The sequence below is a fragment of the Castor canadensis genome, chromosome 1 (assembly GCF_047511655.1).
Source record: "Castor canadensis chromosome 1, mCasCan1.hap1v2, whole genome shotgun sequence".
Classification (NCBI taxonomy): domain Eukaryota; kingdom Metazoa; phylum Chordata; class Mammalia; order Rodentia; family Castoridae; genus Castor; species Castor canadensis.
This window is the reverse complement of record NC_133386.1, coordinates 66,833,989-66,855,171: the sequence shown is the minus strand read 5'-3', so window position 1 is coordinate 66,855,171 and position 21,183 is coordinate 66,833,989.

The window sequence follows — 21,183 nt, the reverse complement described above, 5'->3', positions numbered from 1 at the left end:
TGCAATCTGCCCACAGCTGTGCTGGATAATGTTCCCATGAGGGCGTTTGGTGTGTGGCACTCACCTGTTAGGTTTGCAGATTCACACAGGCAGGTTAGGATCCACGCAAGTAGGGAGACATGGTGGACCGCTTTAACCAAGGCTATGGCTGATTTGGACTTGGTCCAGGCCAATGGGGCATATTTGTCTCTCCATGGGTTAGGGTTCCAGTACATCGCAGAGTTCAGTTCTATTTGATTTTCTGTTTTCTATTTTTTGCAAGGAAAGAAAAAAATAAAGGGGCGAAATAAGCAGAGGCTTTTCCCAAGGCAGACACTCCCTACAGGCTGTGCCACGTCAGGATTTCCCTGGTTGTTAGGTGCAATAAAATGCTGTTTTAAGGGTCAGTCCTTGAATTTTTTGTGCACCCAATGTGTTAGTAGTTATTTAGTTGGCTAAAAAGAATCAGAATTACCCAAATCTAGCTACTACGACTCCAGGTGGTTTCCGAAATTGTGGAGCTCAGGAATTCTGATTCCCTCTCCTATCTGCCATCCTGGACCAAATCTTCCATTCTTGCCTGCAAAGTTATAACAGCATATAAGCAATTTTTTTTTTGCTATCCATACTACTGTCTAAAGAACATTTAAATTCCAAAGTACTAGTTGCACTATTTTGTTAATCAAAACATTTCTATGATACAAATAAAGCGGAAATTACATGGATGAAATGAAGGTCCATATGATTAAATAATATCTTGCATCTTCAGCAAGCTATTGGAAGAGGCAGGACTAAATTCAGTATTTTATTTTCTTCTTCATGTAAATTGAAAAAGTATTATAAACAGGCATATATTCAAATGCACAACAGGCAATTTCATAGACATTTCAGAGTCAGAAACAAAAGTCATGGGACTTTGTGGAAATTTGGAGCACACAGTTACTGCTTTTGTCCATCAGTGGCTTCATGAATAATAATTTTTCTCGATCTCACAAAAGGCACATCATCCCTAACATCTCCACTTCTTTTTTCTTGTAGCAACTGTCCCTACAACAAATCCTTGGATTTGTGAAAAATTATTACCAAATACATTATTGATGTAATTCCTATTTGGTAAAATTGTTATAATGACATCAAAATTTTTCTACTTCATTTATCTTCAGACATTTGAGAGTTTAGGCATTATTTGCAGTGGCCACAGAGTTTGATCAGCATAACTTTCTTTTACATGGGAAATGCAGTCATTTTCTATAGCACATTATTTGTAAACCCAGGCTCAGGAGTCAGTTCTGCCATTAGTCAAACTTTCCTAATTCTAAGTAGCAAACTATATGCAATTTAAAGAAAATGAAATTGTATTTATTTATTTATTGAGTTTTTGAGGCACTTCATTTATCATCTCAAATATTTCATTCTTAATGTAGCACTGAAATGCCAACAGCTGCTAGCTTATTTGTCAGAATTTGAGTATGTAACAATAATAAAAATATTTCCCTGGTATTTTTTTCAGAAATACTGTTAAAAATTATTTATATGTAAAAGTATGTTCTGGACATTTATCCATCTTAGTTTTACAGAGTTTGAGTTCATGGTCAAAGACTCAAGAATTATCTACTCAATTTTTCTAAAATGACTTGTCACTATGTCATTTTCCCATTTTCATAAATACATTCTTTCACATGGAAGACAATATGTACTATTGTATATATTGTATATATATACTATATAGTATAGCTATTGTATATATTGTGTATGTATATTTGGCATATATATCAAATACTATTACATAAAATATGAAACTCTTCAGAATTCTACCCAGACACTTGGCATTTTATATATAGGATAAAGATGTGGTATGTGTCTGAGCAAGGTTAGCCAGACTCAAAAGAGCAAAAGTCCTATGTTCTCCCTTATATGCTATCTTTAGATCTTGGGCAAATACAGCAATTTTGTAGGACTTGGGTTACATGACAAGGGGAGAACATATACAGAGTTAGGTAGGAAACCCAAAATATGAAAGCATTTGATGTCCCCACTCCAGAGGAATTAATACAGAAATCTTAAAGTGACAGAGGTCAACACGAAAAGGGGATCAGGAACCAGTGTAAAGATCAGTTAGAGATGAATCAACCTGGGTTGTAACACATTTGTACATGGAAGAAATGCTAGGAATCTCTCTGTATATCTGTCCTTATCTCAACTAGCAAAAATGCCATGTCTTTCTTATTATTTATTTCTACTCTTCAATGGAACCAGAGAAAAGCACAGAACAGGTTCTGCCTGGAAAGGAGGGGGCGGGGAAAGGGGGGAGGTGGGCAGGAGGGAGAAATGACCCAAACTTTGTATGCACATGTGAATAAATGAATAATAAAAAATAAAATAAAATAAAATAAAACTAGGTACTTTGATCCGTTAAAGAAAAAAGATGTGGCAAGTGGTGATGAAATCTCTCTATTTATATTGTAACCTATGTTTTATCTACTTTTTTCATAAGTTTTGAGGATTCAAAACAGATTCTACATTGGTTAGTATATAGGAAATCTAAATTTTAGAGTTAAACTCTGAAACTAGCATGTTTCTAGTCTTTGGGAAACTAGTTATCATCTCTGAGTTTTTACTTTCTTACCTATAAAATATACATAATTCATATATATGTATAACATAATATATACACATATTTGATAACAATTCATGAAGCTTAACTACATATGTAAAATTTTTTCACATCAAAGCATGCCTTTATTTACTTAAAATATATATGAGTGTGAATATGTGTACAGTGCACACACACTGCATGTAATATTGTTACTGGTAAAATGTATAGAATAGAAAATAACAAATATTACACACTTAATAAATTCTTATTGATGAATAAAGAAGCAACCAGGAATGGATAAAAAGTCTTCACACATAGCATAAAGGGGAAAAATTGCATCTTTTCTATGAAGGCATTTTTCTAACAGGAAATAAGACTTTTTTACATTTTTTTCTGTAATGCTGTGGTTTTCATGGATATGACATTGATCTTAACAAATGCAATCACATGAGAAAATCAGCAAGATCTGCAACATTAGAAACCATGTGAATCAGAAGAAAGTTATTGTAGTATTGATGCAATCCTTACCTTTCAAAATCTTAATATTGAAATAATTAATTTATCCCAGAGTTAATTAACTGATCCTGAAAACTAACATGAAGATTGTTTGTTTTAACATAGTGGTAACATCACATGCCATCAGAGCCGTCTGAGTGTGAGGACTTTGTCCTTGCTCTTCCCTGCTGGAATGCTCTTACCGTAAACAATCTCTTGCTTTGCTTTGCTTTCAACTAGACCTGTCTCTGAGTATTTGTCTCCTCTTTAGACAGCCTTTTCCTGATGATCTTGGCAAAAAATGCACACTCATCTATCTAGTCCTTTACCTTGATTTAGTTTTTGCTCATTATTTTTTGTCTGATCTTTATCATCTTTTATTTTATATGTGTATAGTGCATATTTCCTGAAAAATGTAGGGGATAGATCATTTTTCCTTTTTGGCTTCAAGCAGAAAAGAGGTAAAGAGTCTTAGTGCATAATAGTTCTTAATTAGCAGGTGTTAAAATGAATCTGAGTTTACCTAGAACTTGAGTAAAATTAGATACATGATTTTTAAAAGCAAAGCCAAATGTGCAATGTGCGTGTGGGGGAGGTATATGACACACATTGTACACACGCAAATGTGTATGTTACTATGTGAACAAACTTCATTTACATATAATGAAGTTATATGTAAATACATCTCATGTGTTAAATTTGATAAAGTTTGATAAAAGCATAAAACCATAAAATCATTGCTGCATCCAAGATACAAGGTTTCTATTAATCCCAAAAGCATCATTATGTTCCTTTGCAATCACTCTCTCCACATTCCTTGAATTTATGAACATTGATGATCTGATTCTATTGTTTCATGGCATTTTGAATAAACTTTTATGTAAGTATAATCATCTATTATGTATTCTCTAAAAGTCAATCTTTTCTTTACAAGACATTTTTGTGACTAATAGTATTGCCTATATTGGTACTTTGTTCCTTTTCATTACTGAGTAATAATCCATCATATGAACATAACAGAATATGTTGTCATTTGCTGACAATGTTTCAATTGCTTTAAAATATATATGTATATATCCTTTTAAAACACACACACACACACACATACATATATGTACATATCCTTTTAAAACACACACACACATATGTATATATCCTTTTAAAGTGGACTAAGTTCTAAAAGAAAATGCCAAACTGTTGTTCAAATTGACTTTTAGCATTTTATATCTCCACGGACCAGATACAACAATATCAATTCCTGGGTACACAGAAACAATTAGTATTGCCAATCTTTTTAATTGGAAGTGTTATTGTGTATATATGAGATGCTGTTTTGTATCATATTGTGGTTAAAGTCTGTATTTCTCTAAATATTAATCTTTTTATTTCATTATTGTGCAACAAATATCTTCTTTAGGGAAGTTATTTTTTAACTATTTTGTCTTCCTTCTTTTAGTGGCACTGCCATTTGAACTCTGGGTCTCATGCTTGCTAGACAAGTGCTCTACCACTTGAACTACTCCCCCAGCCTTGTTTCTTGTGTCGGGTATTTTTGAGATTGGGTCTTGTGACTATTTGCCCAGTGCTGACTTTAAACTGTGATCTTCCTGCCTTCTGCCTCCTGACTAGCTAAGATTATAGGCATAAGCCACCAGTGGCTGGCTGTCTTTTTTTTTTTTTGAGACGTGGTTTCTTTATATATCACATATTGGTCCCAGAGTCACTCTGTACCCCAAACTGGCCTCAGACTTTCAAACCTCCTGCATCATTCTCCTTGCCTCAGCCTCCTGAGTGCTAGTTACAGTCATGAGGCACATACCTACCTTGTCTACTTTTCTTATTTGTCTTCTAATTATGGATTCATAATTTTTTAAAATTTTGGACATCTAGTTCTTGATAGATAAATATATAGGGAATATTTTTCTTAGCCTGTGTTTTACCTTTCAATTTATAAGAAATTTGTACTGAACATAAGGTTCAAATATTTTTAAGACCAGTTATCAATTTTTTTATAGTCCTTGCATTCTGAGTATTATCTAAAATTCTGTGCCTTCCTCAAGATTGCATAGTTTTGCTTTTCTCTCTAGATTTTAGATTTAGATGGATGATGCATTTTGAATTTAACTTCTTCCTTTTAGGAAGCTTATTAGTGTATAAACTTAGAACATTTTTATGTAAGCCTTTCGATTTTCTAATAGATATGGATAATCTCATAAATTACAATGATAGCACCACTTTAGTTATATTTTACAAGTTGGGTATTTTGTGTTTTTACTTTCCTTCAGTTCAAATATTTTTAAATTTCCCTTTGTGATTTATTACTTGGTACTTGGTACATTCATTAAAATTTATATGGCCTGGATCATAGTCTGTCTTGATGAACTTTCCATGGAGACTTTCTAAAGGCTTATTGTTCAATTGTCTGGTATAATAGTGCTCAGTGTAGATTAGAGCAAGTTAACTGATAGTGTTGTACAGTAAGAGCAATAGGGTGACCGATGGATAACCCTGATTACTCAGTGTAGTTATGCTATTGTTACTATGTATTTTATCATACACATATACCACAACCACAATTAAAGGATCTATATTTTCTTTAAAATGCTAGCTGTCTTTTAAGGAATTGAGAAAAGAAATAGACACTTTTATATTTTCCAACTTATTTCCCATTTCTGATCAGAGAGAACTGCTATTATCCCTAATACTTTTTGTCAATCTAAAGAAAATACTTTACCATTTGTAGCAGAAGAGGCCTAATAATAATGAATTCTTTCTACCTTCATTTATCAGACAGAAAATACCTTGCTTTACTGATTACTACTACATGGTGTTTACATTTATATATTTATTTTCCTTGGTATATTCTTTTTGGTTTCTTAGCTGCTTTTAAATTTCTTTTCTGAGTTTTACTTTTTTTAATAGTTGAATATGGTGCTTATAATATAAACTCTTGGAATTTAACCTGATCAAGTTTTATTGTATATCTTTAATCAGTAAATTGATTCTGTTCATCAGATTTAGAAAAAGTTTGGTCATTTTTTTCCATTCATGTTTTCCTGCCCCTTTGTTACATTCCCCTTGCAAGATGTTAACTACATGGTGTTTTACCTTTTAATATTGTCTCACAGGTCTGTCAGTATCATTATCTTCCTATTCCATAATTTTCTCTCTCTCTTTCAAACTGAATTCTTTCTACAAGACTGCCTTCAAGTTCTTTGACCTTTCCTTCTACCTTGCCATACTGCTTTTAAATCAGTCCATGGAGTCCTTCATTTCCATCATACCTTGTAAATTTGCAATTCCCATGTAGCTCTTCCTTATAAATTCTATTCCCCTACTGAATTGCTCTGTTTTCTCATTAACTCAACATTTTTCTTTGAGTTTTTCCAACATGTTTTCCTTTCAATATATTTTGGTATTCACACTTAAAAGCTAAGTATTCCAATATAGATCTGCTTTCAGAGTCAATTTCTTTTTTTTTCTTGTGCACAAGTCACATTTTGTTTTGTTTTGTTTTGTGGATATCTAATAATTTTTGGTCATATACTGAACATTACTAATAATGTTGAGACTCTAAAGGCCACAAATTATGTGTTCTTTATGAGTGCTGGCTGTCCCTCTACAGCAGCAACTATATAATTGTTTTATCATCTTAAACTTACTTAGTCTTATTTTTAACATATTGTTAAAGTGGATGCATGCAAAATACAAGGTGTTCATGAAGATCCTCCAACTTTATAGAATGCATTTTCCAAACCTGTCTTTCCTGTGAATCTTTTTGGGCTCATTTTTTAAATAATGTTTTATGTTCACTGTAAAGTAAACTTTACCCTAAGAAACAACCCTTTCTCCTAATGCACACTCTTCCTATTGTCTTAGCTGAATGCCTACAGTATCAATTCTCTACTCTCACTTGGTAGGAAATCTCGTAGTTCTCAGTTTATATCTCTAAGCATTGCTCAGACATACCATTTATCTTCTGTTCTCAACCCTATAATAATTGAGTCTTTACCACAACATGTGCAGACCACATTTCGCTTAAATACTTGAAAATAAATTTATCATGGTCTAATTTGCTCAGCTCCCTTTGTCTGGTCCCTTGGCATCATGTGTTTTATATTGCAGTTGTATCAGGTGATGTGGGCTGTAGTCTCTGCTTCCTCAGCTCAGAGGAATGATGGTACTTGTCTTGCAGCAGGCTATCAAGGACAAACTTTAAAGTGTACCAAGATACAGATTGTGTGGTTCTCTTGTGACTTTACTCTTTCCAAGGATCACAGTCTTAAGTTGCTTATGGATCAATTTTCCTGACTAGTTACTTTATCAAGCTGTATTTTGTTTTGATTTGATTTTTGATGGGATGACTTGTCCTATATCAGTTACAACATAATGTCTGATAGATGAAGCTTACATTAAATATTTAACTTCTTAAAACATAGAGAAGCTGGGTTGGGTGGCTTCAATCTGCCCCCACTGAGCTGGTCTAGGAGCATTCAAAGCTTAGCCAAAGTTTTTCTCCAGTGGGGCAAGAGAAGTAGTCAGATTCAGCCTCCTTAGCCACCAGTTTTCTCAGGGTTTGGATTCTTATTTCCCATAGCTCAGCTGGTCTATGCAGTACCCTCAGGATTGTTGGGTACCATAGTTTTTTCAACAGTTCGCCTGTTGTGAACAGAGCTGCAATAAATGCCAGTTGATTAACCTTTCTTCAAATACATAGCCACAAGTGGTATGGTAAAGCACTGGAATCATAAGGCAGGTCCATTTTTAGTTTTTTGAGAAGTCTCATACTGATTTCATAATGTTTGTACTAGCTTACATTCCCTGTCAGTGTATGAGGGCTCTTTTATCCTCACATCCTCACCAGTACTTATTGTTGTTTTCATGATGATTGCCAATGTCACTGGGGTGAGATAGAATTTCAGTGTAGTTTATTTTGCTTTTCCTTCATGGCTGAGGATTTTGAACATTTCTTCATATATTTATTAGCCATTGCCTTTTTTTCTTATTCTGAGAAATATTTGATTTGTTTGTCCATTTATTAATTGGGTTATTTGATATTTTGCTGTCCAGATATTTTAGCTTATTGTATATTCTGGATATTAACTGTTTATCCATAGAGTAACTGGTGAAGATTTTCAATGATCATTAAAAAGTATTTCTATGTCCAAACTAAGAATGCAAAACTAAAATAATTCAAAATGTTACTGTAAATTGGTAATACATTGGATTTTTGATCAGTCATTTAACTTGAAAATGTGCTATGATAATGTAGACTTCAAATCTCCACTAGTCAGATAAAACAAGGAAGGTCACTCCACACTAACATATCAAGAGGAAATAGCAATTGTTAACTTACATATGCTTAATATTGGTGCCCACAAAACCATTAAACAAACACTACTGGACTTAGAAGCACAGGCAAACTCCAACACAATGATAATGGGAGACTTTAATACTTTACTCTCACCAATAGAAAGGTCATTCAGACAGAAACAACAAAGAAACCTCAGAATTAGACGACACCATGACCAAGCAGATTTAATAGAAATCTACAAAGTATTCTATCTAGTATCTAGTAGCTCCTCTTATCAGCCCATGAGACTTTCTCCAAAATAGATCATATTTTAGGAAACAATGAAAGTTTTAATAAATATATAAAAAATAATTGCCCATATCCTATCAGACACAATGGAATAAGACTGGAACCCATAAGCAAAAGAAACTACAAAAAATACTCAAACACATGGAGAATGAACAACACATTGAATGATCAGTGCATCATTAAAGAAATAAGGGGAGAAATCAAAAAGTTCCTGGAATCTAATTAAAATGAAGACAAAACCTATGAGAGTCTATGAAATACAGCAAACGAAATGCTAAGGGGAAATCATATAGCTATGAGTGCCTACATTATAAACACAGAGAGATCACAAATAAATAACCAATTGCTGCACTTCAAGCTCCTAGAAAAAGAAGAACAAGCTAAATCCAAAATTACCAGGAGAGGAATAATAAAATTGAGGGCTAAAAGAAGAGGAAAAAAACCCAAATTAATAAAAGTAGAGATGAAAAAGGGGACAAATGCCAATGAACTCCAGAGAATCATTAAGGAATACTGTGATAGCCTACTCAAGACAAAAAATCTAGATCAATCAAAATTAAACCAAGAACACATAAACTATCTGAATAGATCTTTGACACGCAATGAAATTGAAGCAGTGTTAAAGAATCTCCCAAAAAAGAAAAGTTCAAGACCAGATGGATGCCCGTTTGAAATCTATTAGAGCTTAGAATAACTAATTGCAACATTCTTCAAACTTTTTCGTGAAATAAAAAGGGATAGAACACTACCAAACATATTCTATGAAGGCAGTATTGCACTCATTCCAAATCTGGACAAAGACACAGCAAAAAAAGAAAATTATAGGTCAATCTCCTTAATGAACATAGATGTAAAATCCACAATAAAATGCTGGCAAACCATTTCACATCAAAAAGATCATACAGTACAATCAAGATGTTTTTATTCCAAGGATGCTGGAGTAGTTTAATGTGCAAATTTATAAATTTAATGCACTATATAAACAGAAGGAGGAAAAAAAATCACATGATCATATCAAAAGACGCAGAAAAATGCTATAAAAATTCAGCATCCTTTCATGATAAAGGATCTGAAGAAGGAATGTACTTCAAAATAATAAAGGTTATATATGACAAATCTATAACCAATATACCAAACATACTTAACTAAACTTTCCTGTAAGGTCACAACAAAACAAAAGTGTCCACTCTCTCCACTATTATTCAATGTAGTTTTTAATTCCTAGCCAGAGCAATAAGAGAGAAGGAAGAAATAAAAGGAATTCAAATAGGGAAAGAAGAAGTGAAAATATTCTTATTTGCAGATATTATAATCTTATACTAAAAGACCCAAAAACTCCACTAATAAACTCTAGATAACATAAACACTTTCAGCAAAGTAACAGCATACAAAATCAATATATTAAAATCAGTAACTTTTCTATACAACAACAATAAACATAATAACCTCAAAAATACCTATGAATAATTTTATTATTATTAATTTATTTACATGTGCATACATTATTTGGGTCATTTTTCCCTCCTACCCCTGCTCCCACCCTCTCCCTCCTTCCCCTTTCCTTTCCAGGCAGAACCTGTTCTGCGCCTTTCTCCAGTTCCATTGAAGAGTAGAAATAAGCAATAAGAAAAACATAGCATTTTTGCTAGTTGAGATAAAGACAGCTATATAGAGAGATTCCTAGCATTGCTTCCATGTACAAATGTGTTACAACCCAGGTTGATTAATCTCTAACTGATCTTTACATTGATTCCTGATCCCCTTCTCATGTTGACCTCTGTTACTTTAAGGTTTCTGTATTAATTCCTCTGGAGTGGGGACATCAGATGCTTTCATGTTTTGAATTTACTATCTAACCCTGTCCCTCCCATATATGTTCTCTCCTTGTCATGTAACCAAAGTCTTACAACATTGCTGTATTTTCCCTAGATCTAAAGACTGCATATGAGGGAGAACATATGATTTTTGGTCTTCTGAGTCTGGCTAACCTCACTCAGAATGATGTTCTTCAGTCCCATCCATTTACTTGCAAATGATGAGATGTCATTTTCTTCATAGTCTATGAATAAATTTAACAAATTAAGAGAAAAACCTCTACAAAGAAAACTATGCGTCACTGAAGAAAGAACACAAAGAAGACATCAAAAAATGGAAAGATTGCCCATGCTCATGGATTGCAGAATTAATACTGTGGAAATTGCTATACTATCAAAAGCAATCTCTATGTTCAATGTAATCCTCATCAATATTCCAAAGACATTCTTCACAACTACAGAAAAACTAATACTAAATTTCATAGCAAAAAAATAAAAAGCAGGGTACTGGCATGAAAACAAAACAAAGACTGATGGAACAAAACAGACAATGCGGACATAAATCTATGCAGTTACAGTCATCCCATTTTTGACAAAGGAGTCAAAAACATATGTTGGGTAATAGAGAACCTCTTCAGCAAATTGTGCTGGTAAAACTGGATATCTACATAGAGAAGAATGAAATTAGACCCAGGTTTTTCACCCTGTACTAATATCAATTCAAAGTGGATCAAAGATTTTAATGTAAGACCTCAAACTTTGAAACTAGTACAGGAAAGAATTGAGAAAACACAGGAACATTTAGACAAAGGCAATAATGTCCTAAATAGAATTCAAGCAGCTCAGCAATTAAAAGAAAGGTTTGACAAATGGGACTACCTCAGATTTAAAACTTCTACATTTTTCTATGTAGAAACAGTCATCAGACTGAAGAGACAGTACACAGAATGGGAGAAAATCTTTGCCAGTTATACATCTGACAAGGGATTAATAACCAGAATTTACAGAGAATACAAAAAAATTAAACTCTCAAAGAATCAATCACTCAATGAGAACAGGTACAAATAAACTGAACAGAAATTCTTCAAAGGAAGAAATAAAAATCTCCAATAAATACATAAAGAAATGGTCAATATCCCTGGCCATAAAGAAAATGAAAACCACAACCACATTAAGATTTCATCTCATTCCAATGAGAATTGCTATCATAAGAACACAAACAACACTAAATGTTGGTGAGGATGTGGGGAAAAAGGAATCCTTACACACTGTTGGTGAGAATGTAAATTAATACAATCACTATGGAAAGGAAGATTAATAGAGGGGCTTAGACTGACTAAAGTACTTCACATTCACAGGTAAAATATCATGGTAAAATGCTTTTGAAAAATGAATTCAAAGTTAAATAATGAAGGACAAGAGTGCAAAACAGGTCCTGTTGGGGGAGAGTACTAGTAGTTGGGGTGGTAATGGAGAGGGTAAAGGAGGCTAAAGAATGTTGATGTACTTTACATACCTGTAGGAAAACAGAACGTTGAAACGTGTTGAAATCATTCTAAGGAGAGTGCAGGAAATGAAGGAGAATGATAGTAGGAATTAACCTGATTAATGTGCATTGTTGGTGGTTTGAAAATGTCACAGTGAAACTCCCTGTATAACTAATGTATGCTAACAAAAAATGGGTAATAAAAGAAAAAAATGAAATTATGTCATTTGCAGCAATGGACGGAACTGGAGATCATAATGCTGAGCGAGAAAAGCCAAGCTCAAAAAGACAAATATTGCATGTTTTTGCTCTTTTGTGGAGCCTAGATTTAAAATGATGATGATACTAATAATAGTAAGACTTTTTTATTAGGTAAAACAATGTAAAAGGGGAACAGTCCAGGGTTGGGATCAGTGAGAGGGATAAGGGTGGAAGGAATGATACTAAGGAGTAAAGAGAATCAGCAAAACAAAACTCACCAGGTGAAAAGAAGGAGAATAGGAATATAATGGAGGGGGTGAACTTGTTCAAGGAGTACTGTATACATATATAGAATTATCACAATGAAACTTCTTGGTATTAGTAATGTATGCTAGTTCAAAAATGAAAAAAAAATTTAAAATGATCATTAGAGTATTTCTAAGAACTTTAATATTTGATATTTTTCTTATTAAAATACATTAACTAAATACAATAAAATGTTTGTAAATTCTATCACATATTGTCAACCTGTCCTCTTTTATATTACTCATTTATTTAACAAATATTTATTGAGAATTCACTACACATTAAGTACTTTTTGTCAATTGGAAGAAAATAGTCAACCATATGGGTATTGTTTCCTTCATCAGAACTTATTATTTAATGAGATAATCATATTCTTTATTGTTAAAATGTATACAGTAGACATTATTCAAATACCTATGTGCAAAGATATAAATACATTCATAAATATGCATACATATATGCATATTAGTAGTATATATAAACAGATATATACATCCTCATCTAATTCTCATGTTGCCTATGAAATCTGAGTTACCACTATTTCATAGATGAGAATTTGGAGATATGGTATACCAGTGTCATCACAGCTCTGCTTGAATTTTTCAGTTTTGTCATAAGTTTTCCTTTCATAAAACACTATAGAGCCCTTTGTATTATATAATACTAACTTAAAAATTCTTTGACATGATAAGACATGTACTATCAAGATGGTTTTGGAAAGTAGAGAGGAAAAGCAAAATGTCAAGGAATCAATCCGCCAAGAATACTGCTTGTTTTCATACCATCTCTCTTTTGCAGTTTTTAACAGTCACCAACTTTTAAGATAGTACTGTCCATTGTCTGGTTTTAATATTGAGCTATCAATGAAATTTTTGAGCTAAAAATGAATCTGGTATCATTTTCTTTTTCTTCACTCTAAATCTATATTCAGCAAAAAACAAATGCAGAAAAATGATGTGTTAGCCATGCTTGTATCTGCTTTCTCCTCCTTACTCCCCTCCAGTCTAGTGTACTCTCCTCCTCTCTCTAGCCGAGATCTGTGCTTCTGCCAAAGCTCTCACTTCGGATGTGATCTAGGTTTCTATGCATAATTTCAGTGTAGCTCAGTTTAAGGTGTCTGACAACTATTCTTAGTCAGCTGAGTCTTTTAAATCTATGACTAGCAACTAGACTTATTTATTTATTTGTTTTTAGAATTCCACTAAGAAATGTCTATTGTTGGAGAATCACTTTCTAGCATCTTCTATTGGTGTAAAGCTTAAGGTTTTTAGTTTCTTATTAGTTAGCTTGACGTGTGACAGTTAAGCAAAGGAAATGACAGGAATGCTGCTGACTTTTGTGCTTATGGTACATATATGCATACACTCTTTCATATACACACACAAGCCTAGTTGTGTGCACCTCCACCCCTCACAGTCTTTAGCTACATACAGATTTGCCGAAACCAAAGATTATTCATATGTCTGTTCTTTGATTATCCATGTGACTCTCCTCCCATGTTCTCCCAGTTACCAGCTGTCTTGCCCTCTGGCAGTTGCAGGCTTTTGCTCTTCCATGAAGCAGTTCACGTGGCCACTCTGATCCTCTTAGCTCTGTCTCTGATTCTAATCCCTGCTGCCCAAATTCTTGGATCAGTTTGCCTCTTCCAGCTATTCCCAGTTTGAAATTCTGATTAATTCCTTTTCTCTTCCTTCCAAAAGCATTGCTGTGAGAAAACAATTGCAAGAAGTTAAAAATTATTTCTGTTTATTTTACTAACAGCCAAGTCACATTGGCATGTTATGCAAACAGTTATATTCACAGGTGAAATCTTTTGAATTTTGTATATCTATCAGAGGTCACCCACAATGAGTGAATGAAATAAACTTATTCAGATTTAAATTTGGAAGCAGCATGTCATTTATGAGAAAATATTCAGTATGTGTTCTAATCAAGTAATTTTCACTTACACTACAGGTAGCTTCACTCGTAATCCTCATCACTCCTGATCACTTTCAGACTAGACCCTTTCTTCTTACCTGAATCTAACTCACTCAGTAACACTGTCCAAAACAGTGTAATTCTCTTTCTTGTGTCTTCAGGTTTTTTCTGCTACATGTCACAGGAATGGCTCATCATACAATATATCATTTAATGTTCGTAAGATACATAACAATACCAAGACACTTAATGATAAGACATACTAGCACTTAAATTCTAGTTACAACTTATTTCAAAGACCAGCATAGATTTTACTTAGCACTGAAAAAAGGCATACATATAGGATACCTAACACTTACAGAGTATATTGTAGTGTTAATTAACAAAATACCAAACAAAAAACCTTTCCTGTGTTTTGTGAATAAAACAAAATGGTCATGGGTCATCCACTGATCATGATCCTGACCTCTTCTCACTGGATGCTACATTATGTTTTAACAGGAGTTGATTTACAAAGATGTGCACTGAATACACTGGGAGGACTCTTCTTACTTTTTATTGTTGTCTATTGACCTAATTACTCACTTTTAATGTGAAATAGTCTCCTCCTCATTCTAATTCCTTCCAATATTTCACTCTATCATTTACAGTTCTCCTTGCCTTTCAAATATTCATAAGTTTGCTGCCCATATCACATCCAGTGACAAGAGCCCAAGGCACAGGAATGACTACTTGCAGATTCTTATGTGTTAAAAGAGACTCTGAGTCCAAACATGACCAGTTTAACCAACTCATCCTCAATCCTAGAAATCTCCAATGACATGTCTTGCTCAAGGCAGGTCAGTCACATAACTGTGAAATAAAAATGGTACCACATTTAAACTTGTAAATAAATATTGCCAAATAAATTTCTAGTCACTTTTATTCATTTGCTTTAACTCTAAAATATATTTTTCTTATCACCCTTTCTTCACTTATTCTGTATGTTAAAGACAGCAATTTTTCTTATAAACCCATTCCACAAACACCAACAGCAACAGAATCTGTCAGCATTCAGTTGTTACTGCAGGCTTTGCAATTGGGATCCTCTTGAAGTCTAACCACTGTAAACAGTCCTAATGTCAACAGGAACTAGAAGTTACTCTTAAAGAAATGGTAAATATACTCCCTTGTTCCTAATACCCAATTCAAACCAAGAACAGGAAGGACTAGCTATTAGAGTTTGTTTCAATGTGTTCATTTCTAATAGTTGAGCCACTTTTCTTCCCAAGAGTTCACAGTCTAGCACTTGGGAAGGAAGGGGGGACATAAACTTCTTGCGATGAATCTTTCCCCAGTCGTATCAAAAATCTATTTTGAATTGGAAGTAGGAATGTGAGAATCTGAAGAAGAATACTGAATAAGTTGCTGACATTATCTGACAGTCAAAGTATGTTGGGGATGTGTTCATAATGAAGGCAAAAATGGAAAAATTGCAGCTGGACACTAAAGGAAGAGAATTTTAAGGAGAGTTAATACTCATTACTCAGGGACTACCTTATGTTACAGGTAATATCCTTCCTTTATTTTCATCCAGGAGAGATAAATGTGGTTATCCATAGTTGACAGCCACGATACATATGGAAATCCAGGCTTCAAAATGAAGTAACAGATAAAGAGATAAAATGACAGCTATTCTATAAAACATAACAAAGAAAGGACTCAAAGGGAGAAGCAGAAAAGGAAGTGTGGGATAGAATCACAATTAACAAAATTATAAGGCAAAATCACAATAAAGGAGGGATTATAACTTGGAAACAGGCAATAATATTGAGAAGGAAGAGTTTTGACAGATAAACTGGATGCAAATGCTTCTCTGGTTCTGGAAGACAAATTATTTTAAAGCTGCCTAGGAGAGAAGCAGATGGAAATAGAGAATAAGTTCCCTAAAACAAAATCTCAAAGCTATTAAAAATAATAGAGTTAAAGCAACTAACTTCGACTGAGTCCTTATGCTATGGGTAAGGTTTTTTTTTTTTAATATCACTTCATCTCATTTTTCTCATTTATCAAATAAAAATGATAATAAAGGTATTTCTCAATATTTTTTAATGTTGACTGAAATAAAACTTATAGACATACAGAAAATTATAGCTAGTGTTCACTACTGGAACCCTATCTCTCTATTGTCTCATATGTCTGCAAATAGTCCAGTCTCATATATAAGTTAATATAGTTCATGCTAGTTTGTAACTTATGTTTTAATCATACTCTGGTGTTCTCTCATAGTAGAAAGAATACGAATCTGAAAATCTCATACTGATAGGCTGAAGCATTGATAGAGCTCTAGACACTGAGCAATCTATGAACTTCATGAGATTAGACAGTCTTTTTAAGGAAAATAAAATGATCAGGTTTATTCAGAAAATAACATTGACATGGGGCATGGAATTTTAACATGGTCCAGTTGACCTAAAAGTCTTTTTCTACTCATCACATGGCCACAAGAAGCCCAATTTCCAGTAGTTTGATGATCATAGGACTGGAACAGCATGGGAGAATTTCTGATTCTAATGTATGAGAGCTGACCGGGTTGACCATGTTCAACTCAACTTGACTAAGCTCTACCCAGGCTTTTCCCCAACCATGGGCCTGTTGGGGCTCAAATCATATCTCAAAAATATTGCACTTTCGCACACTGAGTGTTGTAAAGAAATGAGAAAACTGCAAAAGCAAGAAAACCACTGTCTCACCTTCCCCAGAAATTTTGTCCTGAAAAGAATTCTATGACCTACCTGCTCTGAAGATGAGTAAGAAAATCTTCAATCAAAAGAATCTTCCCTTTCCTCAAAGGTCAAGGAAAATGTGAACAAACAGAATGTGCTAAGTTCTCTGCAGTTTATTCTCCTTAGGTCATTCATTCCCTTTTGTGCTATATTCATGATTCTGTTATGGATATCTATAAAATACAATTTTCCTTGAGTCTTTGAGTCCTAATTTCTAAAGGCTGTTGTGTTACATAAAATTTACATTAAATAAACATATATGTTTTTCTCTTGTTAATCTGTCTTTCTTTCATTACTGGTGTCTCAGACATAACTTTGTGTTGAATGAGGAAAGAAATCTTCCCCTGCAAGCTCCTGGCCTTCCTTTTCTGAAGCATTACTTTAGATAATTTGTAATTGTACATTCTTTCTCTGATCTTTTGAGATGTAATTCTTCTACAATTAGGAATATTTCTCTCAGAGACTTAGGAACCATCTCTTTGAAACATAGCCATGAAGGAAGAAAATATGCATATTTATCCATATGCATATATGGAGGGTAGGAGCCTAACTTTAATAAATGGCATCAGCAAGCACTGAGGCCCTAATGCACTGACCATCTCCTCCATTAAAATCTTCCTGTGCTTTTTCACTAACTTGCTCAGGTACTTAAAAACTTGCTAGCTTTTGTTTCAGTGGAAGTGAACTTCCACTTTCAAAAAGATTCAAAAAGATCTTTCTTGCTAAATTAACCCATTTCTCTGCTGTTTTCTTTTATATCACTGAGAGCTTGATCCACGCAGCTCATGTGTGGAGGCCACCCCTTCCCTTGACTACTGTTTTTATTCAATGCAATGAACCTCTACTCATTTTTATCCTCTATCACAATGCTTCTCAATGTTGGTAGACTCATTTAAAAGCATGTTTAGGAATACTGATGAATGACTGAAAGTTTTTTTGGACAAGAACCCAGAAGCACAGAAAAAAAAGCAAAAAATGGACAAATGTGGTTGCTTCTATACAGCAAAGGAAACAAATTCACAGACTGAAGAGAAGAAAATTTAGAGAATTGGAGAAAATATTTGCAAACTAAACATCTGACAAAGGGTCAATCTCTAGAACAGATTAGGAACACAAAGAACTCAATAGTAAAAAATAACCCAATTTAAAAATGGGCAAGACTTAACGCAGAGAAACTAAAGCAGATACCTTAAAGCAACTGAGGCCAATAGGAAAAGGGGAACAGGTACTCGAGAAAAGGTTAGATCAAAAAGAATTAACCTAGAAGGTAACACCCACGCACAGGAAATCAATGTGAGTCAGTGCCCTGTATAGCTATCCTTATCTCAACCAGCAAAAACCCTTGTTCCTTCTTATTGCTTATACTCTCTCTACAACAAAATTAGAAATAAGGGCAAAATAGTTTCTGCTGGGTATTGGAGGGAGGGAGAGGGAGGGGGCGGAATGGGTGGTAAGGGAGGGGGTGGGGGCAGGGGGGAGAAATGAACCAAGCCTTGTATGCACATATGAATAATAAAAGAAAAATGAAAAATAAAAATAAAAATGGGCAAGAGATATAAATAGGCATTCCTCAAAAGAATACATATACATGGCAAAGAGATATATGAAAAAACCATCACCAATTATCAGGGAAATGCAATTTAAAATCACAATGAGATTTGGCCTCACCACAGTAAAAATGACCATCATCGAAAAGACTATAGATAACAAATGCTGCCAGGGATGTGATGCAAAGGAGACCATTAAAAAGTGCTCATGGGGATATATAGTAGTTCAGTCATTATAGAAAACAGTATGGAACTTCCTCAAAAAATTAAAAACAGAACTATCATATAATCCAACAATTTCACTACTGGGTGTATACCCAGAGAAAGTGAAAACAGTCTGCCCAAGAGATAATTGCCTTCCCATGTTCACCACTATTTACAATTCACCTATCAAATTAAAATTGCCTGCCATTCTTGAGATTCCTGGATTATACATAAATTGTCTTGATTCTAAATTAAAAGCTTATAAACTCTTCAATCACCTGTTTATTGACATCATCTAAATGTTTCTATTACAGAAAACATTGTCTGTGTTTCACTAGTTTAGATTTCATAGACAATTTTATATTCTGAATTGATTACAGTAGATAACTCCATTCATCCCTATTCTTCATCTGGTAATTTCTAAATTCATCTGAAATGTTGTAATTTCTAGAATGTTTTCCTTTACCCTAATGCTACTGAAGTGTGTTCCATAGATGGTAGCAATGCCGTCAAAAAGAGCTTACTGGAAATGTAAAAAGACTCTCCCATGTAATGAATCAGAATACGCCTTTAAAAGTACACCTGGAAGATTCTCATGCTCACCAACAATTTGAGGACATTGATCTATTTTGAAAAACTCTGACCTATTTTTTTTCTGACTATTACTGTGTGATTGCAAAGCAAATTGATTTTCCTATAAAACCATCTGTTATCATAGGGAAAATAAAACATTGGTTTAGTTGGGTGTCCCCCTCATTAGACACTGAGTCACCTAACGAGATATGCAATTGATTTTAATATTATGAGTATCTAGAACAATTTCTGCTACACACTAGTCACTTGAAGAAAGTTCTGCTTAGTCATTCTTAACCTTAATTATTCTTCCTTAACTTTCTTTTTCTTTCTTTCTTCTTCTTTTTTTTTTTGTGGTACTGGGGTTTGAACTACACCTTTAACCACTCCACTAACCCTTTTCTGTGATTTTTTTTTTTCAAGACAGAGTCTCACAAACTATTTGCCCAGATTGCTTCAAACCACAATTCTCCTGATCTCTGCCTCTTAGTATCTAGGATTACAGGGATAACCCACTGGCACCCGGCTTCTTTTTCAGTCCCAATGTTTGAATCATATTTTATCAGTTGAGGGTAATGGCACAGAATGCATATAACATAGATAAATGAAAAACAAGCATGTAATACCATCCTAACACAACATTTCTAAAACCATCCCTCCATTTACTTATTTTATGTCTATGCAGGTGAGATCATGACACACACTCACATACATGTATATGCATATAAATAACTTTTAAATTTTTATGCAATGTCATATAATAAATATTTCAATGCTGCCACTTACTTTTCAAAACCATTCTTTAAAGATTGACTTCGTTATTTCTATGGGCATTTGGAGTCATTTACATAATGATCTCTGCTCATTTTTCTGGGTTTATCTCGAGCTTCCTGCTCCAATCAAACAGCACTATTATTGTCTTTGCTTTACTTATTCCTAACTTTTTTTCTGAAATAATTACTTTCCCCTGAATGTCTGCCCTGCATAAATCAGCAGTCTGAAATCCTATCAAATTATATGTGGTTCTTCAATTTTGAATGTCTTTATAAAACTTGCTCTTGTAAATCTCAAGTGATGTCTCTCCATGTCTTTTTTGTATTAGTACTAAGGCATGGACCACATCAACCCTGATATTGTTTTCAAGTTACATCTACCAGCCCAACCATACAGACTGTATAATACAAAATTATGTAATTGACATTATATTTATATTCATAACATTGATAAAGATTTTCTCATAAAATATATGAAAAATTCTGAGTTGTCTTTAGTACAGAAATTTTTTACTTTCCCACATTTTCTAGCACACCTTGTTCTTAATCTCCTTCACTGGGACTACCTTACATACAGTTGCTTAGCTCAAAAGTCTTGATTTCTCCATTGATTCCTCTCTTACCCTCAAACACAAGATCCTGAGCATCAATGAGTAGCATCTCAAATTGGACTCAGTTTCCACTACACTTACGTGGCACCTCAAAGCAGAGATCTACAAAACATCTCCAAATATATTTTTATGCTTCTTTATCTCATAAGATTTTTAGCTTACCATGTGAGAATTGAAAAACTTCAATACCCAAACATGAATTGTAAAGGAACTATATACCCCATCAATCCTATCAGAATGCTTTTATAGCTTAAAAATTAAAAATATTTCTATGAATTTTAAAAGTATACCAGTGTATCACCTATTTAATC